This window comes from Meriones unguiculatus, chromosome 11 (assembly GCF_030254825.1).
Source record: "Meriones unguiculatus strain TT.TT164.6M chromosome 11, Bangor_MerUng_6.1, whole genome shotgun sequence".
Classification (NCBI taxonomy): Eukaryota; Metazoa; Chordata; class Mammalia; order Rodentia; family Muridae; genus Meriones; species Meriones unguiculatus.
Window position 1 is genome coordinate 101,270,605 of NC_083359.1, and position 23,567 is coordinate 101,294,171.

Below are 23,567 nucleotides of genomic sequence, written 5' to 3' on the forward strand. Positions count from 1 at the left end.
TGAACTCATAAAGATCCACTTGCCTCTGCCTCGCAAGTGTTGGGACTGAAGCGTGCATCACCACACTTGATTTGTATGGCTTTCTTGAGCAGGGTAAACATTCATTTAATCCGAACTGAATCTAGAGGTACTGAACGTGGATGTTTTTATTGTTATTTTTCTCATCATCTTTTTATTGCATCAATCTCTAAGCTGTTTGTTGATGATAAAATTGTTTTCTTTAATTAGGAAAGAGCAATTAAACACTGCTTTTTTAATTTCAAGTATTTAGCCCAGAAGTAATGGGGAAAAGGCAATGTGGTCTCTTTCTTATTCACATTTCTTTTTTTTTTCTTTTTTATGACCGTGTAGCAATAACTTGGAAGAGAGCATCTACCATTTGGCTGAGTCCTCATAGCCCATAATAACACTCTAGCGCCCATCTCTCTTGAATGGTGCAGTGTAGTGCCCCTGAATGTCTGTCTTTCATCAGCAGTTTTGGACGTTGGAATTGACTTGTATGAATGTATTTTAGCAGTCTGTTTTGTGACATTTGATCAAAATACAGGGCAGGCACTCAAGCAAGGCAGGAACCTGGAATAGTTAGATATATGAGTTAATTTTAAAAGTAATAAAAATAAAACGAGCACTGAGGAAACTGAAGTAGGAGGATTGAGAATTCCAGGCCAACCTTGACTACTTAGCTCGTATTAAACAACGACAAACCCAAGAGATTGTACACCTCAGTGAGGAGATTCTGGCAGGAAAGTAAGGAGAAGCTGCGGTGACCGCCACCTGCAGCCAACAGCCTGCCACTGCCGAGTCGCGTGGGCCCAGCTTCCCTGCAGCCCGCCTGCAGCTCCCCTTCCTTTTTCTCCCCTCTACTCCCAGGCATCAGGCCTGTTGCCATGCTTGCCCCTTCACCAGTTGCTGCCAGCGAGTCACACCTCTTGCTCCAGCCTTGTCTGTTCCCTGGGAGACTAGATTGACATCCATTTGAATTGCAGAATTTTCGCATTAAAGTTAGTTGGATTTAAGTGCCTCAGTTTCCTGAAATGTAAAATGACATTAATAATAATATTTACCTCAGAGTTCTGAGGTCCAAATAATATCAATGCCTGGCACATGGCAACTCTTGTTTATTAAAATTACTAAATTAGACTGCATTCCATATATAGAATATGTTTGGTTGAATACATTGTAGGTGCCTTCCCCATTTCTGTTTGTCTATTTGTTTATTTATTTGTTTGTTTATTTTGCCTAGGGATATCGTTTTCCGTTTCTAGAAATTGATTTGCTTTCTATTTATGTTTTCACACATTATCACAAATTCAGTTATTTAAAATGACACATTCAATTCTCTGATGTTCGAAATGAGTCTTAAATGGCTAAAACCAAGGTGTTGCCACAGCTGGTCTTCCTGGAGGCTAGGAGGAACTTTTCTAGCTTTATTCTTCCTTGCCTGCCTGCCTCCTTTCTCTCTCTCTCACGTGTGTGTGTGTGTGTGTGTGTGTGTGTGTGTGTGTGTGTGTGCGTGCGTGCACATCTCACATCTGCTCATGGAGTCGCTGGATAGCTTGCAGGAGTTGGTCCTCCTTCCATCACGTGGACAGTGGGGACTGCAGTAAGGTCCCGGGTTTGGTGGCACCTTTACCCACTGAGCTTCCCTGCCAGATTCTCACGCCGTCATCACAGGCTCGTGGGGTCACAGTGCCGACATCTTTTCTACCTGTTTTCACACTGATCTCTTTTTACCTCGTCTTAGAACCCTATGGTGCCAACCCAGGAAACCCCCAGTGTAGTCTTGGTCACGTCTGCCAAGTTTGTCTTGGCCTATAGGGGTGTGGTCCCAGGTCCCAGCGATTAGGATGTCAATGTCTTTAGGACTGTTCAGCCTACCATGGACATCTTTGTTATAGAGATACTTGGAACTCTTGATTCATACTTGTTCTTTGGAACTTGTGGGACTTCAACACCTCCTTCCATACCCAAATCCACACACACTCAAGTGTGTTTGTCTGAAAGGTAAGATATTTACCTTTTACAAGAAAGTTTACAAGAAAGTTGAGCTTTGGGCTCCCCAAAAGCCCATTGACTGCCTGCTTCTGACAGCGTCTGAATACCCCATCTGCCCCTCAGGAAGTCACCTGGGCAGGAGGGGAGTTAGGCACGAAGGGCTGCTTGTCTGGCTTTGGAAGGCCAGAGCACGTGAGAGGGATATTCCCTGGGAAGAGACAGCAAGAACATGAAGCCCAGCGTGGCCCAGCCCAACATGGCAGACAGACAAGCAGGAGTCTCTTCTTGAGAAATGGAGGAGGCTGAGACCTGGGAATTAGTGGGCATATCTCTTGTCTTTGCATAGATTGAATCCTGTGGGTGTCAAGGCAAGTAAGACCAGGCCACTGTCTCCCTCCTCTGTCAGGGGCAGGAAGAAAGCCTCTCAGCCTACGCTGGGCACTAGTTCACAATATCAAACAACAACAACAAAAAACCCTAGGAAAAGTCCTGACACCTAGGCTAGACCCTCAAGTCAGGCTAGACCCTGGAGAGCCAGAGCAATTGGATGAGGGAACTGGTTGTAGAAAGAAATCTGTTTTGTTGATTTCTAGCTAGGACCTCAGATGGGTCAGATGTGTTCCAGTCCCCCACTGGAAAACCGGTGATAACAGTACTCACTTTACTGTGATGGTTGTAAAGAACAGAAAAATTCGTGACTGGAAGGCAGAGCTTGTCCTGTCTCCAAATTGTGTCCAGAGGGAGTCTAACTTCCACAGGAGAGGGCTGCCATGGCTGCCCAGCATGCGAGTGGGTGCTGTGGATCCAGACTCCTCATGCTTCCATGGTAAGTGCCTTAGCCCTCCCCAGCCACAGTGTTCGGAAGGTGCTCAGTGCCTGGCAGAGTCAGTGTCCAGCAAATGTCAGCTATGGTAGCAGGCGTTACGTTGTCAACTCGGAGCACTTCTGTTTTAGACTCTTTGCATCCATGATGTCGCCAAGTCAGCCTCAGGCAGAGGTGAGTGTCAGGCTGATCCAGCGAGTCAACCTGGGGCTCATCAGGTCCCCAGGACTGTCTGTCATGCCCAAACCCCTCCACCATGTATATGGGGTAAATGAACGGGGCAACCTGAGGTCCCATTTCAGCAGCCAGTGACTGTGGCCTTGGACAAGCCATTTGCTGAGGTCCCATTTCCTCCCCAGAGACTAATTAGTTGCCATCACCTGGAACACAGCAGCTGTTTACGTGGTGACAGTGGAAGCACTGTGGTTGATAGACCCATGGGCTGTTGGGAAGAGGGAGAGCAGCTTCCAATGCCTTGGTTTCCCTATAGGCTGTTCACGTTAAACCTGTCTGTCGTCTCTTCCTGGCCACCCATCCCCACTGTCCTTCCACAGTGTCATATCCTAAAGGCAGGCACTCAGGGCCTGGCCCACAGGAAGAACTTTGTAGGTGTCTCCCTAGTGGAGGGGTGCATGTGACCAGTAGGCAAGGTCTCACTAAGTATTTCTCACCTGGAGCACTCGAGGACCCTTGGGGGCTGACGAGAGGGCTCAATATAGGTGAAGCCTAATGCTCTAGTTCAGTCCCCAGAACCAGGGTGGTAGAAGAAAAGAACGGGGCACATGTGCACATGCGCATACCAATAAAACGTTTATTTTTTAAAAAGTATGCTTTTAAGCTGGGTGCAGTGGTGCACGCCTGTAATCCCAGCAGAGGCAGGTGGGTCTCTGAATTCTAGGCCAGCCTAGTCTACAAAGTGAGTACAGGACAGCCAGGGCTACACAGGGAAACCCTGTCCTGAAAAACAGAGAGAGAGCTTATCTGCCTGAGGCAAACCCACCAGGACTTTGCAGATGAGGGAACCGAGGCTCAGGGAGGTCTGAACTTGGTATAGCCTGGTATAAACCCAGCCCCTCCAGCCCCAGCTCTCTAGTCCCCCAGGGAGACTGCTCCTAGGGTGCTAGCAGAGTCAGTTGCAGAATGGGGGCAGGGAAAGTGGTGTATGTGCTGTGTGTGTGTGTGTGTGTGTGTGTGTGTATGTGTGTATGTGTGTGCGCGCGCGCACACGTGCGTGCGTGTGCGCCTGCACCCTCAAATAAGCTCTTACATGGTGCCAGAGCGATGCCATGTGTTTTCAACAGCAGACACCGTTTCCTGCAATAATTAATTAGGGGGCAGAGGCTTTAGGAAGAAAAGCCAGTGGCTGAGATGCCCCACTTAGAATACCAAGATTTCAGGGCAGCGCTGGATTGTGTCCTTCCAGCCCACCTCCTCTTCCTTTCTAGAATGTCGCTGCCTCTGAAACTCGCAGTTAATATGCACTTTTTTCTGTCAAGAGTTGGCACTCAGTAGTAACTAGTCAAAATCTGTCAGGCTGGCAAATGAAAGCTGGGAACCAGCTGTGACGGCAGACTTAGCATAGAACCCTGGAACCCTAAAATCCAGGCTACACTAGGATTCCACCTGCTCAGGCTGCCTACACCAGATGGTGGTGGTGTGGTAGAAATTCAGAGGAATGAGGCAACTTCCTAGACAGCTCTAGGAAGAGACAAGGCTGCAGGCCATTGTCCCTTCGTTGCAGGGTATTTGATCAGATTGTGAACCGGGAGACTGGACTGTAAAACCCTGTTATTGTTTGGTTTGGTTGAGCCCTAACACACACCTTTAATCCAAGAACTTTCTGTTTATTGTAAACAGGTGATTGTGGTGTGGTTCAGCCAGCCCTAGCACACACCTTTAATCCAGGTGCTTTCGGTACACAGGATTTAATAGTTAACCGTAGGTCAAGAGGCAGAACAAGAAACAAGCTGACAGAATTTAAAAAGTAGGAGGGACTTTGAGTTGAGGGTCTTTAAGACAGCATGGACAAGAAAGGGCTTTTTGCACTCTTTGGGGCTTTAGCTTAGGCTTAGGCCTTGGGTTTTTGGCCTTTTTTCATTCTGGTCTGTCAGCTGAGGTAGTGTGAGCTGAGAAGGAAGGTCAGCTGGGTGCTTTCTCTTCCTCTCTGAGCTAGCAGGTGGCACCTGAGTCTTTATGGGTAAAATAGAGTGGTTGGGATTCTCATTATTTAAAACAACACCCCATCCACTCTGGAGTTCTGCAGGCTCGCTCAGACACTAGCCCTTCCTTGGGAACTGTCCTGTCACACCTCACTCACTCCCGTGGGATATTTACAAAGTGACTTCAGAATTACAGACTTTTAAATTTTTTTCCCATGCAACTGGCTTGCAGAGGATAATTGTGCAGAACTTGTTCTGCCTGAGGAAGCCAAGACCATGGGCCAGGCTCCAGCTTCCAGTCCAGCTGAGTCCCAGTGTGAGGGGCAGGCAGGCACTGTCAGTACCTGTTCACAGATACGGACTTTGAGCCTGAGATGTGCAGCCTGGCAAGGCTTCAAATCCAGACTGACTGGTTCCAGAATCTGGCCCTCAAGCCTCCTGCCTCAAGGCTGAGGTGCCATTGTGGCCCTGATGACTCGCAGCCTGTTTCTGTTAGAACTCTCCTCTCTGGTGGAGGACTGTGCCCCGGCCTCCGCTGAGGCTGGCTGCACCTCAGGAGGGTGTCCCCATCTGGTGGCAGGATGTCTGCTCTGAGAGAGCCCCCTTCTGCCTTCACCAATCATTTGGGCGGTCCTGCCCTTCATGGGTATTTCTTGAGCACCTACTGTGCGTTGGGCATGGTGCTAGGGATTAGAGAAATCCAGATAAAGGGTTCAGATATGGCCCCTGTTCTGTGGGGGGAGGGGGGCAGATGACAAGATCACATCACTAAACCGGGGCAGCAATGACTTTTGAGCACGAGGAGCCAGCTGTGAGGTATCTGCAGGGGAGGGAGTGCTCCCACAGTGTCGCTAGAAGGACAGTCATGGCCTTGACCCATGTGGACCTTTGGGGACCGGGTCTAGGAGAATTGATTGTGGAGGTGAGCTGTTAGTGTCTGTTGGCTGAGTTGGAGCCCTGTCCAGTCTCTATAATGAGAAAGGGATTCAGGGCCACTGATACAGAGCCCCGGGCCCTTTCAACAACAATGGGCTCAGGACATTCTCTGGGTCACCAGTGACTAGAAACAGCAGGAACCAGAACCAAGGCCTCCCACCATCGTACCCTCCTCAGCTCTCAGTGAGGCCATGGCCTCAGAAGTTCCTGTGCAGAAGCTGGGGAACCAGCTGCCTCTTGGGATATCCCCAAGTCTGATAAGGGATAAGAGGGAACGTGGCAGTCCCTGCCCCATCTTCATTCAGCTGGGGACCCAGAGGGAGTCCCCCATCTGTTAACCAGAAGCCTCTAGAAGCAACTGCCTGCTTGCCCAGAGGATTAATGACACTTAAGTGCCCCCATATGGACTCCGTAAAGGATGGGAGTGTCATTACCAAGGGGAGGATGGAAGCACTTGTGTTCTGTTCCATAACCCCACAGGGATAGAGTAAATGAACCCAAAGATTCCACCCTGTGTGGCTTGTCACTGTTTGCACACAAGTATCATCTGGGTGTTCATGCCACCTTACTAGAGACTCCAAAGTATTGTATTCTTTTAAATTTTGCTCTGTAAAAGCTAATGGGTCAGAGAGCGAACCATCTGCAGCGGTGAAGCCGCAATGGGCGATGACTTGGGAAACAGGCAGATGGAGAGAGAAGGTTCTTGCTAGCCCCATGTAGCTCCAAAGTGAAGCCATCTGGGCTCAGCATGCCCCACAGGGTTGCCCGTGTCAGGAGGGAGCAGGAAATCTCTCAGCACACAACTGGATGATTCAGGAGTTGGGAATGTGTGGGTGGGCTAGCCTGGGTAAGCTCACTGAACATAGGCCCCGGAGGAGCGTGGGCCAGCCTTCTCCCCTTCCTGCTCACAGGCTTGGGCTTAGCCACCGTCCTTCCCACAGCACCTAAGGCAGAGCACCCTGCTGAGCACCCGTGGTCATCCTGGGCTTCTGGCACCTTCACGTCATTCCCACTGCCTGGAAACAATCTCCCTGCCCCTCAGCTTGGGGCTGGGAATGGCCCGGGGGACCTGTGAACCTGGGGTCATCTCAGCATAGCAGGACCTTGGGTGGGTTAACTCAGCTCTCAAGGCTTCAGTTTCCTCATTTGCAGAATGGACCGTGAGCTGCCTGGTAAGCTTCTTGGGAGATTAGACTCGTCCCCACAGCAGGCCCAGCGCTTGTAGACAGGAACTTTGAGCTGAGTTCTTGCTGGTCAGCACCATGCACAAGGAAACATGATGGTTGGGGCTGGAGAAGGCTCAGCGGAAGCGCTTGTGCTGCATTTGAAGAGCGCCGAGTTTGCCCTCAGACCCATGTCAGCACTGTTGGCTTAAACTCCAGCTTCAGGGGAGCCAGTGCCCTCTTCTGACTCTCATGGCCACCTGCACCCACACGCACATACACACTCATATACACATAAAGTAAAAATAAATACAGTCTTAAAAAAAAACCTGGTTGTGGGGTTGGAGAGAAGGCTGAGTGCTTAAGAACACTTGTTGCTCAGCCTCGTGCGGTGGCACATGCCTGTAATACCAGCACTTGGGGAGCCAGAGGCAGGCGGATGTCTGTGAGTTCAAGGCCAGAGAAACCCTGTCTTGAAACAAACAAACCCAAGCAACCAACCAACCAACCAAAAAACAAAACAAAAAGCACTTGTTGCTCTCTCAGAGGACCTGGATTCATTTCCTAACACCCACATGGCAGCCCACAGCCATCCATAACTCTAGTTCCAGGGGACCCACAACCCCTTTTCTGACCTCTGAGGACAGCAGGCATGCATGCAATGTACTTACATACATACAGACCTCATATACATTAAAAAAAAATCCTTTAAAGTGCTATTGTAATGTCTCCTGCTTGCATTTGTGGCCATGTGCTAGTCATCCCGATTTTGTACGTACTTGAGTTGACATTCTTCCTACTTAGGTTGTGGGGACCTGGATTTGCAAAGTCACATCAAATTGTGTGTGTGCATGTGCTCAAGCGTGTGTATGTGTGTGTGCGCGTGCTCGGGGCACATGTGGAAATGCATTTGCTTGTTCATACTGGAGTCAGGCTTGGGGAAATAAAGCGTGGTGGGAAAGGGGAGTCAAAGCACAAATGACCGGCCCATCCCTCACGTCGGGGAGGGTTGGATCCTCCCCCAAAGCAGCTGTCGTGGGCTCTCTGCTGATCAAGCAGGGCAAAGGGCAGCGCTGGGGGAGCTGCAGAGGTGTGAGTCTTTCACCATGGTCCCTTGGTGCCAGCACCTCAACTCATGGCTGAAGCACTCCACGCTCGCTCGCACACACACACAGGAAGACTGGTCTTGCTAATGCATGCAAGCTGCTTCTTGGAGCCATCGGCTCCCACTTCCCATGGGGCATGGAGCTCCAGTCCTGCCTCTAAGGCTGAAGGGGAGGGGGTGTCTGAGGGGGGCCAAACCCCCTCCAGCAGCCTCTGCTGCGCAGGTCCAGTGTTGGGGTGTCTTCAAAGAGCTTGTTTCCCTGGGCTAAAGTACCTCTTGCTCTGTTCTGGTGTTTGTGTGGGCAGAGGGTGCTGTCTGGTTGGCGTATAGGCAGGCTCAGTCTGAGGGTCCCGAGAAATCGAGTGGCGCCAGGGATGAGAGGTGGTTTATGTTTTTGCTTGTAAATGTCTCATTTTGTGGCAGACTGGCCACACCTGCCACCTGTGGCTGTCATGTGTCCAAAATGCCTGCGCCAGTGCCCAGAGTTCTCTGGTTCCGGGTGCTGAGGTCTGGGGGTGGGGTGGGGGATGGGGGTGAGGGAGGGCCGATGTTAGTTCTGGGCCTGCTGTCTCTGCGGACTGCAGGGTCCCTGACAGCAGCGCTGTGTAGCTCTGTTTCTGGGGGCATGGCACGCTCCTTGCCCGTGCCTGGGAAACTGTGTGTACTCTTTGAGGACACTCTGTGCGCTCACTGCGGCCACACCTACTCGCCGCTTCTTCCGTGGTCAGTGATCCATGCACCTCACTCCTGAGAGAACCCGGCTTTGCAGAGACGCGCAAGCTCTGACGGTCCACGAGCTGCCTTGACTCAGTCTGAGGCAGATCTTCCCCAAGCTGAGAAAAAGGTGGCCCGGGCAGTAAGGCCTCTTCCAAGTTGAGGTCCAGGTTGATGAGACCTTGGGCTTGGCTACGCGGATCCCACCGGCCAGGCTGGGTGGGGAAATTGACATAGCCCACCAGGAAGGTGCAGGACAGGCATCCGTGCGCCCCGAGCCGAGGGATGCCTTAGAGTCTCAGGGAGCGCGGGGGGAGAGGTGAGCCGGAATGGTGGCGGTACCGGTGCTGGAAGACAGGCGCAAACACTCCATCCCAACGCTTGGCTCACTTAGAAGCTGGTCCATCAGGGGCCAAAAAGCTATTCTGGAGTCGTAAGAGACCAGGACTCAACTACGACTCCTTAAGCTTGTCTAACCCTTCTGAAGCGCCTGCCTCAAACGGAATTCATCAGCCGTTCCCTGCTCTACTCCACTCAGGAGCCCAACCTTACCCTTCTAAGTAGCTACGGGCCAAAGACGGTGACCATCCCTTCGCAAACCTCCTTTACATGAAAGACAGGCGGGAGGTGCTCTTACGTGGCAGCCTCCTATAGATCCAGTTACGGTTGTTGGCACTGGCCCTGCTCCAACTCTGCTGAGCCCTCCAGGGGCCCAGGTGGTGTTCAGAGCACTCCTACAGCACCCCCTGGTGGGCACGGTGGGTACTACAGCCCACCCTCGCTCCACACAGGCTCCTCAGAGCAACCCCACCAACCCAAGACGGTAGGGAGGCTTCCCCAGGGAGCCGCTGGGGACACAGGATAAGCCAGCACGCACAACTTCAGGTGGTACAAGACAGGGGGACGGGAGAGAGAATACTGGGTGCAGGAGAATCTGCTTTAGATCTGCGAGGAGCCCTATAGGAGACAGGATCGGTGTCCTGGCATTTGGGGAGGAGGGCCCATTTTGTAAGGAAGCGCAGAAGTGGGAGTCCCCAGAGAGGGCGATGGCTGTGCTCCAGAAGAATAAGGGTGGTGAGGTGGAAGGGAGGAGGGCGCACGGGCTCGGGGGCTGTGGTGCCAGTAACAAGACAGGGCAGGGATGGCCAGGGACTCACCTGGTTTGCTTGTCTTGTACAAACCCCACAAGTAGGGAGGATGGGGCACAGTGGGGCCCGGGTTAGACGTGGCTGTGGGGGGAGGGTACTTTAGAGCACAGTGGGACATTGTATTTGCCATCATCCCCAGGCATTCTCTGTGTCCTCTGCTTGTTTCCGGGCGAGCCTCTGATGGCTTCCACGGCAGAGGCAGAAGACCGGAAGTGCCAGGATTGCAGGCATGGATGATAAATGATGCTTACTGTCTGTGGCTTTAATCACATTCATGGCGGAGCCCCGAGCTACCCCAGGAGGAGCCAACAACTGCGGCGCGTGAGGAAACCCAGGATAATGTAGAAGCCATTCTAGCCCACAGTCCCACCTGGAGCCCCTCAGCCCCGTTCCCAGACGATGTGCGAAGGCCTCCCTGTATGATCTGGCCCCTCCTCAGCCTAGCCCTCCGAGCTGGCGTGCTGGGGCGCTGGGCACGGCGGCCTGTGGATCACCCTGCCTGTGCTCTCTCTAGCTGCTGAGCCACGTGCCATGTGTTTCCTCACTTCTCTGCTCATCTTCCTTTCTCACCCGTGGACACACGTCAGCATTGAGGCCCAAACGGACTAGAACGTCTCTCGGATGCACCCTCTCTTTCCAGTGTGCACCACTGTGTCACAAACATGGTGGACAGTGGGGCAGAGCCTGGGAACAGCCCAGGAAGTCAGTGCAAATGCTTCCACAGAGGGGGAAGAGGGAGAACAACACAGGACTGAGAAACACATCAAGACAAACATCTGGATTGGTAAATCCAGTCTCTACCCTCTAAGAGCAAATTGTTTGGGGACTGATTTAATTGTGGAGCCAAGAGGGGACACCACTGTGTAACAGGCTCTATGACTCAAAGTTTCATTGTGTTAGCTCAGCTAGCCCTCTGACAAGGCCGTGACATGGGCGTTATCATATCATCGCCACCACCATTATCGCTATCAGAATCGGCCTCATTTTACAGTATGAGGAATGTGAATCTCGGAGGGACAAATAAATAAATAAATAAAGTGACTCAATTACACAAATGAAGTCCTAAGTTCCCGAATGACAGAGCTGGGGTTTCGACCTTGACAGCATTAGCTTTGCTGTCAGCCGTTGATCTTTTCTGTGGTCAGATATCACCATGAAGGAGGGCCCTGGAAGGGTTAAGGTTCTAGCTTCATCATTTACGGTCACTCTGCGGCCTTTGCCTCTGTGTAGCTGTAAGCTTTGGGTTGGCAGGGTTCCCACTTCTTGAGTTGTTCAGAGGTCTGAGATACCACAGCAGAGCACTTAGGGTTCCTGGGATACCATGTGTGCAGTGCATTGTGGGAGTGAGCTGTGGAGCTAAGCTGTTCCCCTCATGTCATTCAGGAAGTGAAGAAAGATGGGAAGTGGAGGTCCCAACACCCTAATTCTAGGGCATGCCCCCGCTGGCCTAATTTCCTTCCTCCCCTTTGTTGTACCATTTCCCAACAGACAGATGCCTTCAATCATATGGGCAGTGTGTGTGTGTGTGTGTGTGTGTGTGTGTGTGTGTTTGTGTGTTTGTGTGGTATCGTAGAAAATCCACATTCCATCTAAAAGGAGGAAACAGTTTCTCTCTCTGAGCTATCTTAGCTCTCACAACTTACTGAGCACCTCCAGTCAGGCCCCTGCTTTCCCTGCCTGACATTTCCCCTGGAGCATGCTTTGCAGTTTCCCACACGGCTGCCTCCAGGAAAATGGCCCCTGAGCTCTACCCTTGAGGGCACACTCAAACACCCTCTATTTCTACACCTTTATTTCTTCTTGAAGAACCCATTACTGTCCCAAGTATATGTTTTGTTTTAACTTGTTGATTTCTTTTTCTTAAATGTTTGTTTTATTCATGTGCATGTGTGTTTCTCCGTGTGTGTGTCTGTTGTAGGCTCATGCATGTTGAGCGCAGGCATCTGTGAAAGTCAGAGGCATCAGATCCCCCTGGAGCTGGAGTCAAGGCAGATGAGAGCTGTCTGATGCTGGGGACGGAACTCAGGTCCTCGACAAGTTTGCTCTGTGCTCTTAGCCACTGAGCCATCTCTCCAGCTGCAGTTTGTCTTGTTTTCCACCGCACTGTCAGCCCCATGAGATGGCCGTGCTTGTCACTTTACCACTGCACTTCCTGAAAGATACCTGGGCAGCTCTCAGTGTAGCTCACTACTGCTAAAGGCCCACTGACCACCCCCATGGACCATGAGCCTACTGTGGGAGGCAGAGAGCACAGAGAAGGGTGCATTGAGATTCATCTACAGACAGCACTTAGAATCCCAAATCAGGTCTGAGCAAGCACAGGCAACCAGAGGCTGAGAGACTCCTGAGGACATTGGGCACAGGCAGCTCGGGGTCCCCACTAAGCTGTGAAGTTGTTTATTTTTTTTTAAAGATTTATTTATTTATTATGTATACAGTATTCTGCCCGTGTGTGTGCCTACACACCAGAAGAGGGCACCAGATCTCACTACAGATCGTCATGGGCCACCATGTGGTAGCTGGATCTCACTACAGATCGTCATGGGCCACCATGTGTTAGCTGGGAATTGAATTTAGGACCTTTGGAAGAGCAGCCAGTGCTCTTAACCTCTGAGCCATCTCTCCAGCCCCCCTAAGCTGTGCAGTTTTAAAAAGAACAATGAGGATCCTCCCAGAGCTTCGATTTCTCTTCTGCATGAAGATCACCACGATGCAGTTGGGCACAGAAGGCATTTAGAAGCAAGCATTTAAACATGCATGTACGGCATGTGCCATGTGTTTGCACCATGATGGCTACTTGGTGATGCCCACCACTGTGGTAACACATGTCGGAACCCAGCCCTTGGGGGTCAATGGAAAACTTTATGATCATTGAGGCCAGTGTGTTTCCAATTACTGTGCCCATCAGAGCTACGCAGTCACAACTAGATTCTGGATCCCTCCAGAGACCTCCCAAGTTTGCCTTCTTGCACAAGGGCCCCCAAGAGCAGCCAAGACTGGTTTCCTCTAGCACCCTAACTCCCTTCATGCTCACACAGTGTCTGTGTTGTGACCAATCATGCTCAAAGCTCTCAGGGCTGCCAGTGCAGTGCAGGGGAGTCCCTTGCATGGTACACATGGTGGCTGTGATACAGACTTCTCACATAGGTGGGGGAATCAGCAGGTGACTGTCAGGGGATGAGAGGAGGAAGAGCAGGTCCTCGGTGCTCTCTGGGCCTTCATTTCTCTAGCTCAGAGGTGGGGCTTGGTGTGCTGGCAGTGAATCCGTGTCTTGTCAAAAGGGATCTGGCCGGCTCCTATGTCTGTAGAAAGGCCTGCCCAGGCTGCAGAAGTGAGATGTGAGAAAGCGCCTTGTTTTCGAACTGAGCATGAACCCAGCACATACAAATTCTGATCTCTTAGGGGGACCTCTTTGTGACTGAGAATTAGGCTCTCATGATTGCCCTCCAAGGGTCCGAATTTGGGGTTAAGGTGGGAGGTATGGCTAAGCCCACCTTCGTGTTCTGGGTCTTCTGGAACAAGAGCAAATCGATGGTGTGTAAATAATGTACTGCTATTCCTCACTGTGTGGAGGGGGCTTCAGGGGCGTCTGACGAGAAGAGGGGCTGGGAGAGCTGGGTCTCACCTCAGGGGCTAACTCATGGAATGTTGCCAGAGCCTGCGGGCCAAGTCGGACAGTAACTGAGTGGGGAGTGAGGACTGAAATAAAGCAAGCACAGAGATCAGCTCAAGAGGGATGTCAGTAAAACGTAATAGCAGCCTGGTTTATTCCACAGCTCCTTCTTATAGTCAGAGCAAAGCACATTAATACAAAAAAGATGTTCGTGGAGCCGTCAAACTTGTTTTCTTAGACCACCTCTCTGCGTAGCAGAAATGGTCCGAGGTCACACCAGCAAGTTAAAGGAGCTTGGCAAAACATCCTGTTATTTTCAAGGCAAAGGCCAGCGAGAAACCATGGGTTTTTTTGCTGTTTGCCAAGGAAGCAGCTTCCGCAGAATGTAATTGAAAGGGTGCAGCATGGTAGCCGACGAGGCCCAGCCCAGCGACAAACTGCCATTTATCCTCAGCAGTTTCACTACTCCACTGTGTCATCAACGTGCACTGACCCAGGCTTTGCAGGGCCGAGAGCACACGCCTGTGTTCACCGGGAACTACAGCTGTGGGTATTTGGCCGTGTGTAAGAGGCAGTTCCCTTAAAGGTTGGTAATAGTAAAATTGCATGCAAGGGCGAGCTCCCAGGTGTTGGCAACAAATCCCTATGGACTTCCAAAGACCTTGTGCATCTTCTTGGCTTGCGAACTTACAGATGCCACCAAGTTAAATGATTTTGTTTGGTCATTTCTCACTAAGTTCTCTCTCTCCCTTTCTGAATGTGTGTGTGTGTGTGTGTGTGTGTGTGTGTGTGTGTTCAGGATGTTCTGCAGGAGCTATGTTCACATGCACAGGGCTGTGCCCTCCCCCAAGTTAGACACAGGACATGGTTCATTCTGGTGGAGGCCTGGCAGGGTTTTTCTATGTAGCCCTGTCTGTCCTGGAACTCTCTCTCTGTTGGCCAGGTTGGCCTTGAACTCACAGAGACCTGATTCTTTCTGCCTCCAATGTTGTTGTAAATTAAAAGATATGGCCTATTAAATACTTAATAAGACACAGACACCTGTTAGATTTTATAATTGCCTTATTTACCTTGGGCTGGGCAGATATTCTACCTACACAATCTCAATAACCTCACCATCCACCTCTCAGGCCCCATCCAATGCCATCTGCCTTAGACATTTCTATCTGGGTTATTGTCCATCCACAATCTTATAACACTTGCTTATATGTTTTATCTGAGCCTTTTCACGCCATTCTTGGTGTCTTTCTTCCCGGCCCACATGGTTCCTTCTCCATGCTAACCCATTGTAGCATCCTCCTTTTTTCTCTCTTCCCTTCAGTCTGTCTCTTTCCCATGATTCTCCTGTTCTCAAAGCCCGGGCACCTTAGCCATGCCTACCCCCTTCTGACCTGCCCAGGTTTTAGGCTTTTTAATTAACCAATCAGTTATAATGCCTTAGGCAGGTTTACCCAAGGTTAGGTGTATCTGGGTAGTAATGAGATCTTGAGGGCCAGTAATTAGCACCAAAACACAAGCATCAGACTAACCCCCAACACTCCAGAGTGCTGGGATCAAAGGTGTGCACCACCACACCCAGCTTGCACTTTCATTTCTAATCAGGATCTAGATGATGCTGATGGCCTCAACCAGAAAGTTAAAAGGTATCCTGAGAAGGGCAGGGGACAGCAACAAGACCAAAGTGGGCTTCTGACTTGCTATGGAATTCCAGGCAAGCACTTCACCTGCCTCCACATTCTATTCTTGAGGAATGAGGAGCTTGAACGGATTGCCAACGCATCCAGAAACCCCAAGGATGGTTAATTTTAGGAAGTGGGCCTGGTGTTTCACCTGTGAGTATTAGCAATCAGGTATCTCCACAGTCTTCCTCAATCCTCTCCCTGCTCATGCGCTAACATGCCCTTGTAAAACGCATGTTCTCCTCCCTCAACTCTTTTCCCTCCTCCCTCCCCCAGAGGCAGCCTCTACACACCTCCTCTCAGTAAAGCGCCCATATGAGATCTGTCACGTGGTGTGACTTTATGGCGACTGATATTTAGATCCTAAGAGCCAGACCTCTGGGCACTGAGCAACAAGGGAGGAAATAGTCACCTTCCTCAATTTGATTTCTTATGTCTGTGGAGAAGCCATTCAGATTGTTCTAAACCTCACCCATGAGCCATGGTCAGGGGTGTGGGGACAGAGACAGGGCTTCAGGTTGTCACCCTAGTTGTCAGCCTTTAAGAGTTCCTCTTATGTTTTGGGAGCCTCCACTTAGGCCAAACTAGGATTTGTGGCTTCAATGCCAAAAAGAATTTCAGGCATTGCCAGTTTGGAGCAGAGCTGGAAATGTTTTTAAAGACATCTGAGGCTGGGACACGAGGGGTAAGGAGGAGAGGTATTCAAAAGGAAGACATGCATGTGTGTGTTTGTGTGTGTGTGTTGTGGTGTACATATGTTTGTGTGTCTCCCAAGTGTGGGTATGGGCTCATCAAGGGAGAGTCACAGTGAATTGTCCTACTATTAACCATATAGACATGTGGTTCTCAAGTACATCTCAGAAGATTGCAAAGAAAGCTTCCTGTAAAAGTAACATATTTGCCTGAGGTAATTGTCATCTTGGAAGCTTACTGCGTACATCTGCTAACCTAGGCCTAGTCCTGGAAGCTTCTGGCATCCTTACAATATTATCTAGGCCTAGAACATTTCCAGCCTCTGAGACTTACTGCTGAATAAGCTCACCCTTTATAGTTCTTTCTGAACTCTGGCTGGCTAGTTCAACTTAGCTGTTCTGGCTTAAACACCTCTCCTAGATGACTGATTCAAACTGGCTTCTCTTAGCTTCTGACTGAATTGTTCTGCTTGGCCTCAAATGAATTGTTCTGCTTGGCCTCAAACTAACTCTAGCAATCGGTTCTAATGTTCTGGTTCCTTCTAATTTTCTGCCTCCTCTGTCTTTATCTGTGTCTAGCTTGATCTCTCTTCAACCTGTCTCTATAAAACTCTCCTTTTAAGACTGCCTGTGAATTCCACCAACAGAACTGCCACAAACTCAACTCCACTGCACTGCCTCTCAACCGAACTGCCTGAACAGCAGTGAAGAACTCAGAGATCTGCATGCCTCTGTCTTCTGAGTGCTGGGATTAAAGGCCGTACTACCACACCTGGTACAAAGCTTTTCTTTGCCTGAAAGTTGCTCCAGGCTGGCCTTGAACTAAGATCGGCTTGGCTTTGTCTCCTGGTATTAAAGGCATGTTTGTATTCCAACTGGATCACAGAGACCTAGAAGGTCTTTGGATGAGACCTCTTGCCAGAGGAGCCACATTTAAATTAAAATTCCTCTACAGCTTCCCTACCCACTACAGAGACATCTCAGTTAGAATTGTGATTTGAAAAAATAAAGCTGGATGTCACTGAGGTTGCACAAAGATTTTTTTTTATTATTATTATTTTTTAATGCTCTTCCACTGTAGAGCATGTTGTTTCTGGTGGAATTCTGAGAAAATTTCAAGTTTATACACAAGACAAAGACAATGATTAATTGTGGTGAGATTCCTGGATGGTTTTCTTTTGGGGGGCAGTGTTATTATTGTTTATTGTTGTTTTTGACTTATTTTTCCCAGGGAGAGGCATTAGCCAGATTGCTGTGTGTCATAGTTAGCTTCAGCTGTAAAGGTGACAAAGTCACCTGGACCAAGGGATGACTGTGAGATGTTTTCTCCTTATTGCTATTTGATGTAGGAGGGCCCAACCTACTGCAGGTGCTGCTAGCCCTGTTCAGGTGGATATGCTTAAGAATGCAGACAGAAAACAAGGCACAAAGTCTCCCTCCACAGCCCCCACTGTAAGGAGGGAGCCACAGAGAGCAAGCCAGTGGGCAGCTGCTCTTCATGGATTCTGCTTCAGATTTTGCCTGATCTCCTGCCCTGGCTTCTCTTGGGAATGGAGTGTAACCAAGAGCCAGATACACCTTTCTTCCCCTGCTGCTGTCAGTCATGGTGTTCATCACAGCCACAGAGAGCAAAGTAGGAGACCTGGGAAGGGACTTCTCATGTCTCCATAGTTTTCCCTGTCTTCTCACTCAGTGTCCTGACAGAGGACAAAGGGATGTCAGGGAGTCTAATGGGATATTCTAACCACGGTGTCTGAGAATTGCAGATAGACTCGTTCTGGGAATTTTGGAAGCCTTGACATCCCTGCTCTGCCACAACACTGCCTAGCTATCAACCAGAGAGATTGCTGGATGTGATCCATTCCCCTCTCATGAACACTGTTAACAGAATGATTATATGTCTATAGAAACAAAGCATAGAAGTGGGCCGTCTCCTCTCCTGCAGGACAGTGTGTGTGGAGTCCTTCAGCACCTGGGGTAGGCAGTTATGGCCTATGATAGACTTCCTGCCTGTGCAAAGTGCCATTACCAGCCTCAGTCTTCCTCATCAAAAAGCACAGGCTGGAGTGTGCTCACCCTCACCTCAGAGGCTGCAGGAGTGTGTGCTTGTCTCTGACTGTCTCTGCAAACAGTCCCAGGGAAAAGGCATTCTGTGTGAAATCAGTAAGGTAAAGCAGAAGCCTCTAAACTGTTCTCCAGAACTTCCAGATAGACTGAGTGACAGCTCTCTGATGGAGCTATGGAAGTCTTCAAGCCTGGCTCCACTCCAGAGGCTGCAGGCACAGATTTTCACCATGACTGCTGGCACCTAGTTCTCCCAGGTACCGTGTGGGTCAGGAAAAGAGGTGCTAAGAAGACATCCATTGAACCCTGTAGGGCATGGTGTCACCAACAACATGTCAGCCATTTCTGGCGCTCAAAGCTTTCTCTGCTCTTAGAAGCTTTCAGTTGAGTGTTAGAGTTCTGAGGTAATAGGTACAGTTGTTGTGTTGTATTGAATAGTTACAAATTTAAAAAACCCCTTCATTTTCAGATTAAGTGGCTAGAAATAAAAAGGGAAATGAAATTAAAGAAGAGCAGGCTCAGGAATAGCTTTGTGGCAGATTTATTGCTCAGCATGCTCAAGGCCCTTGTCCTATGCCCCAGTTTCCATTTCCAGTAATGCAAAGGGAGTTACAGGTGGTTGTGAACTGCCTTTGTGGGTGCTTGGAAGTAAACCTGGGTCTTTGTGAAGAGCAGCAAGTGCTCCTAACCACTGTGCCATCTCTCGAACCCCCACTTAATTATTAACTATTGAAATACATTGTGTGGAGTCAATTCATGTTATTTACGTTATTTCATGTCATCCTTTATCCTTATCATCATTTTCTCTCTCTCTTTCATCATCCCTGCTTTGACATCTGACTGTGTTGTGTCACATTTTGTGTGTGCGAGAGTGTGTATAGGTCATAGTTCAACTTCTGGCATCTCCACCTAAATTTCTGAGACAGGGTCTCTCACCAAACTGGAAGCTTGATATCCTGGCCTGACTTGCCAGGCCCCAGAGGGCTATATCTGTTTTTACCCTCCCACCCAGAGCACTGGGGTTACAAGAGCATGCCTGCGTAGTGTAGGAGGATGGTCTTGTTCTGTGTTCAGATGATGACTTCTGTGTCCTGAGATCTGGTTACTGCCCTGACACAGGCATTGTTACAAATGTTGAACCATCTCCTGTACCCATGTGATGTGAAGAATTTTTCACAATTATTCCTAATTGAGTAATAAAAATGCTGAAGCCGGTGACTGGGCAGAAGTGAGGTAGGCAGAGTCCCGGGTTCCCGGACTTGGGTTTGGAAGACAATGAGGCAGGGGGTCATAGTGAAGCAAAAGGGGCAAAAGATGGTGAAAGAGGGTGTGGCCTGATGGAACAGAGCCAACCCAGAAAGGATGACTTCTTTTTGAGTAACTTGGGTTGTGTAGCTGTGCTAGAGGGTAGAGGGTTGCTATCTGCCCAGCTCTAGTGTTTTAAGCTTGCAAAACAAACTGGTCTTTCTGTGTCAATTATTTTGGAAGCTAGTGGGTTTAAAGAAAACTGTTGCTTTATTAATTCCTATTTTATACCATATACAGATTTTATGTGGTAGCTGTGTATCCAAACTCAATGAACCATCTCTTCAACCTTTGAGATGGACTTGCTCACTAACCTGGCTAGTCTGGCTGGCCACTGAGATCCCAGGGATCTGCCTGCCTCTGTTGCTTCAGCACTGGGACCATCAGCATGCACTGCCACACCTCCCCTTGGTGAGCTCTGGTGATGGATCTCAGTCTTCCTATTTCCCTTGATCTTTACAGTAATAAACACGCTGTGGCACGTGTCTTGTTTGGTGTGTGGTGATGTGTGTATTTCCAGACTGGCTATAAGATTGTGGAAAGAGAACAACAGATGTGACGCGATCTTCTTGGTGTTTGGGTGAAATGCTCTGTAAATATCTGTTAGGTCCATTTGATTCATATTGTCAGTTAGTTTCATTATTTCTCTGTTTAGTTGGGTGTTGAAGTCTCCCACTATTAATATATGGAGTTCAGTGTATGAGTTAAGCTTTAGTGATGTTTGTTTTACGAATGTGGGTGCCCTTGCATTTGGGGCATAGATATTCAGAATTGAAATGTCACCTTGGTGGGTTTTTTTCTTTGATGAGTATAAAGTGTCCTTTTCCATCTCTTTTGATTAACTTTTGTTGAAAGTCTATTTTATTAGATATCCAAATGGCTACTCTGCTTGCTTCCTGGGTCTGATCGCTGGGTCCTTTCTCCAGCCCTTAACTATGAGGTAATGTCTACCGCTGTTGCTAAGGTGTGTATCTTGTATGCAGCAGAATGATGGATCTTGTTTTTGCATCCATTTTGTTTACCTGTGTCTTTTTAGTGGGAAATTGAGTTCATTGTGTTAAGAGATATTAGTGACCAATGATTGTTAATTCCTCCTATTTTGATGTTGTTGAGAGAGAGAGAGAGAGAGAGAGAGAGAGAGAGAGAGAGATTCCTTTCTTTCGGTTTTGCTCCTGTGGTGTTATTTATGTCCTGTGTTTCCTTGGGTGCAGTTAACCTCTTTTGGCTGGAGTTTTCCTTCTATAGGACTGGATCTGTGGGTAAATGTTTACATTTGGTTTTGTTGTGGAATATCTTGTTTTCTCCATATATGGTGATTAAAAGTTTTGCCAGGTTTAGTAGTCTGGGCTGACATCTTTGGTCTCTTCGAATCTGCAAGATATCTGCCCAGACCCTTCCGGATTTTAGAGTCTCTGGTGAGAAGTCAGGTGTATTTCTGATATGTCTGACTTTATATGTTACTTGGCTTTTTTACTTGCTGCTTTTAATATTTTTTCTTTTTTCAGTACATTTAATGTTTAGATTATTATGTAGTGGGAGAATTTTCTTTTCTGATCCAATCTGTTTGGTGTTCTGTAAGCTTCTTGAATGTTTATAGGCATCTCTTTAGGTTGGGGAAGTTTTTTTCCTATGATTTTGTTGAAAATAATTTTTGGGCTTGGAGCTAAGAGTCTTCTCTTGTTCCTATTATTCTTAGGTTAGGTTGTTTCATAGTGTTCCAGATATTGTGAATGTTTTATATCAGGAACTTTTTAGATTTAATGTTCTCTTTGACCAATGTATTGCTTTTTTCAATCGCATTTTCTACACCTGAGTGTCTCTCTTTCATCTCTTATAGTCTGTTGGTGATGCCTGCATCTGTCGTTCCTGTTCTCTTCCCTAGGTTTTCCATCTCCAGGATTCTCTCAGTTTGTGTGTTCTTTATTTCTTCTATTTTCATCTTCAGGTCTTGAACAATTTTATTCATCTTTTTTACCTGTTTGATTGTATTTACCCATATTTCTTTAAGGGATTTATTTCCTTGTTCATTTCCCCTTTTAAAGACCTCTATCATCTTTATAAAGTTGGTTTTAAGGTCTTTTGCTGCTGCTGCTTCCTTCTTCTTCTTCTTCTTCTTCTTCTTCTTCTTCTTCTTCTTCTTCTTCTTCTTCTTCTTCTTCTTCTTCTTCTTCTGGTTTTTCAAGACAGGGTTTCTCTGTGTAGCCTTGGCTGTCCTGGACTTGCTTTGTAGACCAGGCTGGCCTTGAACTCACAGCCATCTGCTGCTTCTACCTCCCTGAGTGCTGGGATTAAAGGCTTGCACTACCGTGCCCGTTTTAAGGTCATGTTCTTGTGCTTCAGCTGTGTTAGGATCTCCAGGGCTCGTTGTAGTAGAAAAGCTGGGTTCTGGTGATGTCATATTGCCCTGGCTTTTGTTGATCGTGTTCTTATGCTGACCTTTAGCCATCTGGTTGTTCTTGGTATTGGCTGGATGTTCCTGATGCCAGCAGGTCTCCTCGGGGAGGCAGGCAGAGCCTTGGGCCTGACAATGGGGCTCAGAGAACAGCCTCCTTACCTCTGTTGGCTGTGCCCCTGGTGGACCTGGCAGGCAAGGGGCCTGTCGATGGGGCTTGGGGGACAGCATGCAGATCACCTCTGCTGGATTTTTTATTAATTATATCATTAGACATAGGGAGACCCACTAAATCTGGACCTTTGAGGTGGGAAGACCCACCTCTAACCTGGACCACAGCTTCTGCTGGTGGCCTATGTAAAAGATGGAAGAAGAAAGCTTGCCCTCTTTGCCTGCTTGCTCTCTCTCTGACTAGCAAGTCCATCCCTTCACTGGCATTAGAGCCTACTCCTTTGGGATTTTTGTGTATACTGAAGACCAGCTGAGATATCCAGCCTCATGGACTGAACAACTACTGGATTCTTGGCTCTATTATTGGTAGCCAACCACTTTGGATTAGTTAGATCACGGCCTGTGAGCCATTCTAATAAATCCCTTTTATACATACATGCATGCGTATATATATTCTGTATATATAGAATGTGCACACACACATATATTCATTCTATATGTTCTATTCTAGAGAACCCCGATGAATACACTGGGGTTACAGGTGTGTGCCTCCACATGAAGCTTTTCACATGGATTCTGAGGACCTGAACTTAGGTCCTCATGCTTGTATGTCAATAACTCTACAGCTGATCCATCTCCCCAATCTGCCTTTTCCTTTCTTTGTAAGCAAGTTACCTTAAAGGAAAGGCAACTCCACCGGAGGGGATGTTGCCAATTCTGTAAGATTTCCCTCCCATCCCTGTGCGGTGCTCTCATGTCTTGATGTCCGCATGGAGTGACAGACTCGTTCATGCTTTCAGCTCTAGCCTCCTACTGAAGCCACGTACTTTACTAATCACGTTCTTCCAGCATTGGTTGCATCAAGATCTTTTCGCTTGGTTCTTGTGTCCTTTGTCATGAATTTGTATTTTGGGGCCAGAATTTCTTTCTGGCACAATATACTCAAGTTCCTTTATATTTATCTTGTCAGATTCTAGATGAGCCATTTCTCCAAGGAACCAGGTTCATCTTGTTAATATTTAATAGATCCAGCTATGTAATCTGCTGGGCCCACTCTGTAGGCTAAGGAGTTTGCTGTGCAGGTCTGCTGATACAAGTTCAATTCCCAGAATCCATATAACGTTTAATGAATGTTTAATGTTTTTAACTTTGTTCTGTTTTAATCACTTTGCCTACTGAAGGCCCATCTTAGCCCATTTGACTGTTATCTCTGAAGATCACAGACTGGATAGTTCATAAAGAATAGAAATGTATTTTCTCATTATGTTTGAATTGTGGAAATGTCAAGACCAAATGTCAAGACATCTGATGAGGGAAGTCTTGTGAAACCTGAATGAATCACAGAGGAAGAGCTTTCACTAACTAATAATTTCTCCTCTTCCTTTTTCTTCCTCTTCCTCCTCCTTCTCCTCCTATTCTCCTTTTTCTTCTTCTCCCACTTTTTTTGAGACAGGGTCTTATGTAGCCCAGGTTGGCCCTGAACTCACTATATGGCTAAATATGGCCTTGAACTCTTGATCTTTCAGACTCCATCTCCCAAGTGCTCAGGTTCCAGGTATGCTCTGTCATACATGGTGCCAAATTATTTATCGAAAGTGCTATCTCCTA